At 41.6% G+C, this 5,549-nt stretch overlaps 1 long non-coding RNA gene across 1 annotated transcript; it reads left to right on the forward strand.

The window, feature by feature from the left end:
- Positions 1 to 1,207: 1,207 nt before the first annotated feature.
- Positions 1,208 to 3,483, forward strand: LOC308596388. Its single transcript, XR_014012508.1, has 2 exons — positions 1,208 to 1,458; positions 2,522 to 3,483. It is a non-coding gene; the product is annotated as an uncharacterized lncRNA (long non-coding RNA).
- The last annotated feature ends 2,066 nt before the right edge of the window (positions 3,484 to 5,549 follow it).

A 5,549-nucleotide genomic window follows, 5' to 3' on the forward strand; every position in this document is an offset into this window, starting at 1 on the left:
GGTTCAATTTTTTAAATATATTATTCTGCCACAGAGAATGTACAAAAGGAGTATGTCATTGTAGGTCCAAATGTGTGGCTTCCTTGGTGAATCCAAACTAAGTCAGTCGATCCCATATGGGCTCCTTAGGGTGGAAGGATGGGACACAGAAAATAATCATAGAATCATAGAATTGTGGAGTTGGAAGGGTCAATGAAGTTCATATAGTCCAACACCCTGCAGTGCAGGAACCCTTTTGCCCAATGTATAGGCAGGCCTCCTTCCTCTGTTGTTTCTTGTGTTTATTTTACGTGGTTAAGTCCCATGGGGTATGCACCTGTTATGACTGTTCTTTGAAATGTGCTGCGTACATAAATGATGCTCATATTTTGCATGTATGTAAGGCCTGGTTGTGTGAGTTGGCATAATGGATGAGTTGGGTCATACATGCAGTACAGAGGCAATTCTGTGTGAGCCAGGCTGCATACATGATAGTGGGACCGGGATGCATGCCTCAGTTGCCAATCTACACAATGGGGATACCAACAACATGTTTCAAATTGTTCTGAACAGGGTGGTGGGATATTCGGAACACTGATAATTCTGTGTAAGTTACTGGTCGTATGTAGAAATTACCGTATTTTTTGCTCTATAAGACTCACCTTTTCCCTCCTAAAAAGTAAGGGGAAATGTGTGTGTGTCCTATGGAGCGAATGCAGGCTGCGCAGCTATCCCAGAAGCCAGAACAGCAAGAGGGATTGCTGCTTTCACTGCACAGCGATCCCTCTTGCTGTTCTGGCTTCTGAGATTCAGAATATTTTTTTTTCTTGTTTTCCTCCTCCAAAAACTAGGTGCATCTTGTGGTCTGGTGCGTCTTATAGAGTGAAAAATACGGTACATACAGCATCTTTTTGTGGTTTGTGTCTAGCTTGAAAAACCATTTTTATTTTATGTAACTGCAAAGTATTTCACTCTAAGAATGTCGGGGGCAAGTACATAAACCCACATTCAAGTGTGTTCTATAAAAACAGCTAATACTTCCATTAGTGTAATTGCATTTTCCAAATAATAATGAATGTTCAGCTGACACTTCAAGATGTTGATGACTAACCAGGGAAAACATTTATGTGCAAAGCTCTTTTCCTGATTTTACAGTCTAATGTTGCTCTATGCTTGGTCTTCCCTTCCTTCCTATGGAATCTTCTTAATAGATATATTTTCTCACCATGTGTTTTCATCGCTACTCTCTTCTGTAGCTGCACTACATATGGCCACATATCCTCCTGTAGCCCCTACTTTTACGCTGGAATGCTGCTCTCTTGGGTCAACAAAGCCTCCTTAGAATGTAGCAATTCTTGGAATTCTAAAACACCTTTGAGAAGTAAGCAGTTGGTTCCTTTGTTCCTTTATCTGCAGCATTAGGTGCAGGCAGCCATTTTAAAAAGTGCATCTCTCCACAGTGGGAAGAGATAACAGCAGGTGGGGAAAACCTCTCATGAGGAGAGCAGCACATGCACTCATTGTTATTGTTCTTGGGAAGGTAAAATTGTGTAGATATAGTGACTGTGAGGCAGCCAAATGGGATTCCTACAGAATTTTGTCCGAATAACTTGTACTATTAACACCCCTTTAGGAATGCTAAAAGCTGATTAAGAGGAAACAGACTGACTTTGCCACTTTGCTTTCTCCAGTTCCAGCTCAACATCAGAATAAGTAGGTTGTTGCCCACAAAAGCTCGTGCTTATAATAAAAACTTGCAATAAAAAGCTCATTATAAACTAGTCTTAAGGTGCTGTCAAATACATTTATGTTTTGAAGCATAAATTATTATTTGAAACCATAGTCTGAGGACAGTTTGTAAATGTGGGTTTGGAGGTTATTCCTAACTCTACTAATAATTTTATTATTAGTGTATTTTTATATGTTATAAATACATTCATATACATTTATATATTACATTTATATTATAATATATTGTAATTATATGTCAGGCTTCAGCGAATTAACTTCCTCCCCCCTTTGGCAGTAGATAAGCAGAACAAAGGAAAAGGAGTCTCCTTAGAAACTCCAGTTAGAAACTTTAATGATCACATCGAGAGAACAAATAATCCCCTTCCTAGGAACGGTGATGCTCCCAGTTAAGGGTTCCACCCACTTCCTCCCTAGTCACCCCCGTCACTACCGCATCTTGTCACCTGAGCTTGTAACCACTGTGCTTTCTGTGCTGCCACCTTATCTGCCCTTCTTGACCTTGTGCTGAGCAGACGAGTGCTTTCCAGAGACAATGAATCTGTTAATTCTCTCTCTCCCAGTGCTTCTTCTCCATCCAGTAATTCCTAGCTTCTGCCTTCTGAACTATGTCCCTCTGCAAACCACTGTTCTAAATCTATACTGTCCTCCTGCTCCTGGGAAAATTCAGGGGGAGGGGGTGGCTCCAACCATTCCTCCTCAGTGCAGCCCACCTCAGCACAGTCCCTGACATTATATTATCTAATATAATAACAAATCTAATAATCTAATTTACTATCTAAATTATGTTTAGTGTAACATGGAAATTAAGGGAAGTGGAATACACAAGGAGGAAGGAGGAAGGATGCAAAGATTGAATGCATTAGGCCAATGAGAGTTCTCCAAACTCATTCGCCACATATTTTTTTGCTATGAAGAATTAATGAAGGCAATCCTGCAGTTGAATTCACAGTTCTGTAGCCCATGGCAGGGATTCATTGAGATCTATGAAATGATGGTATTAAAATACCAGTCTCCTCTAGCTATAACAAGTTTTATGAAGTTATGCGAAATTATTGAAGACTCAGTCATAAAGCAGCAAAATTGGAGCTGAAACCTGGATTCAGTGGATTCTGTTATCCCACTAGCATGTATAAGGGTGCTACTTAACTACCCTGAAACCACTGTCATATGTGTGAAACAAATTCCCGGCTTATTACTTTCAAAGAATGCAGTGTTGAAATGTATTTTCTTTGTCTTCTTTGAAACATACCACTTCATATGTACTTATAGCAATAGTTTATTTGTCTGTAAGGAATGAAGGTAAGATTGGAAGCAATTCAGTGCAAGGGGATATTAACATTTGGAGGAGGAGGAGGAGGAGGAGGAGGAGGAGGAGGAGGAGAAGGAGAAGAAGAAGAAGAAGAAGAAGAGGAAGAAGAAGAAGAAGAAGAAGAAGAAGAAGAAGAAGAAGAAGAAGAAGAAGAAGAAGACGACGACGACCAACTTCTTTGCAGATAGGCATCAGGCTAATACAAAAAAAAAGAAGAAAAGCAAATGAAGACCATGAACACAGAAAAGGACTATATTTTTTAAATTACTGAGTTGTGTGTAGAATGTGGGACAAAATCTAGGAGAGAGAGAAAAAGGTTGAGCTTTCTCTGGTTTTTAGTATTATCATGACTGAAGGAACTTCATGTGATTATTGGCCACTTGGTTGGTAGAATGCATATTTTCTATCCTGTTAGAGCAACCCCAATGAATAGGCTTGTTTAACCCAGTAGGGAAAAATAACTCAGCAGAGAACTAGAAGGAATGAACTGAAGCTTGTTGTGCTGGGAGCTCAATAATATATAACCTTGATCACATCGTCCAGTACATTGATGGATAAAAGCAATGTTTGGACTAGTTGACTAGGAAGTTTTCAAGCAAGAATCCATACCCTCCAACATTTCTCTGATGAAAATAGGGACATCCTAAGGAAAAGCGGGATACTCCAGGATTAAATCAGAAACCGGGACGGCTTCTGTAAATCCAGGACTGTCCCTGGAAAAGAAGGACACTTGGAGGGGCTGTCAATCTGGGCAGAAAATGAATGGCTAGCCATGCATTCTGCGGCTATTTGAATTGCCCATGGGTTTCACTTTCTTGCCCAAGGCTCTGGCAAGAGAGATTTATGCAGTGAAGCAGGCTTCTGAGCACAAAGCCATTGCAGAACCCGGTGTGCATCTGAATAATAATAATAATAATAATAATAATAATAATAATAATAATTTATTTATACCCCGCCCAACTGGCTGAGTTTCCCCAGCCACTCTGGGTGGCTCCCAATCAAGTGTTAAAAACAGTACAGCGTTAAATATTAAAAACTTCCCTGAACAGGGCTGCCTTCAGATGTCTTTTAAAGATAGGATAGCTGCTTATTTCCTTCACATCTAAAGGGAGGGTGTTCCACAGGGTGGGTGCCACTACCAAGAAGGCCCTCTGTCTGGTTCCCTGTAACCTCACTTCTCACAATGAGGGAACCGCCAGAAGGCCCTCGGCGCTGGATCTCAGTGTCCGGGCTGAACGATGGGGGTGGAGACACTCCTTCAGGTATACTGGACCGAGGCTGTTTAGGGCTTTAAAGGTCAGCACCAACACTTTGAATTGTGCTTGGAAACATACTGGGAGCCCATGCAGATCTCTCAGAACCGGTGTTATGTGGTCCTGGTGGCCACTCCCAGTCACCAGTTTAGCAGCCGCATTCTGGATTAGTTGTAGTTTCCGGGTCACCTTCAAAGATAGCCCCACGTAGAGCGCGTTGCAGTAGTCCAAGCGGGAGATAACCAGAGCATGCACCACTCTGGTGAGACAGTCCACAGGCAGATAGAGTCTCAGCCTGCGTACCAGGTAGGGCTGGTAGACAGCTGCCCTGGACACAGAATTAACCTGCGCCTCCATGGACAGCTGTGAGTCCAAAATGACTCCCAGGCTGCGCACCTGGTCCTTCAGGGGCACAGTTACCCCATTCAGGACCAGGGAATCCCCCACACCCGCCCACCCCTGTCCCCCAAAAACAGTACTTCTGTCTTGTCAGGATTCAACCTCAATCTGTTAGCCGCCATCCATCCTCCAACCGCCTCCAGGCACTCACACAGGAGTGCTTCTGAACTGAGATGCTAATCTTGAACTAATACCATGTGCCTTTTGAGACAGATAGCTGCATGCATCCCATCTAAGGATACTGGTGGTTCCATGCAAAAATCACGCATGATTATTGTGGCACCTATTTCTGGAATTTTTGATCATAGTAATTGCAGTATATAATATCCACAATCACCTGCATGATGTTTATCTATACAATTGTGCATTAAGAGGGTCTTGTACATACAGGGCCTATTAGCACACTTTGAGTTGTGTGTAGCAGACTGGTGAAATTAGAGTTGGGAATAACTAGTAAGGTGGACAAAATGTATTTAATGTTTTCAATCCTAGCCATCACTAGAGACCAAATTTTCACAACCAAATCATAGTGTTCTTTTAATTAAAAATATCAAGCCAGGAAAAATGCACAGTGCCACCTGGGATCCTTCCATGAAAAATAGAGAATTTATTAAGAATGTGATATATCATGAACTGCTTACAGGTTCCTTCCTTTATGCAAACAGTGTTCCATTTCTTGATTATTATTCAGCAGCAGAAATCTCAACCGCTGAACAGTTAAGGCCAGACAAAACATTTCTGGAGATCTTTTATTCCCCTTAAAAAATAAGCCAGTGTTTCTGTTGCTTTTTAAACCAACTTAACAACCTATGAGGGGCATGGTATAGTATTAATCTTGCCCCTTGGTATCATTAGGC

This window comes from Podarcis bocagei (assembly GCF_964188305.1).
Source record: "Podarcis bocagei genome assembly, chromosome: 10".
NCBI classification, from domain to species: Eukaryota; Metazoa; Chordata; class Lepidosauria; order Squamata; family Lacertidae; genus Podarcis; species Podarcis bocagei.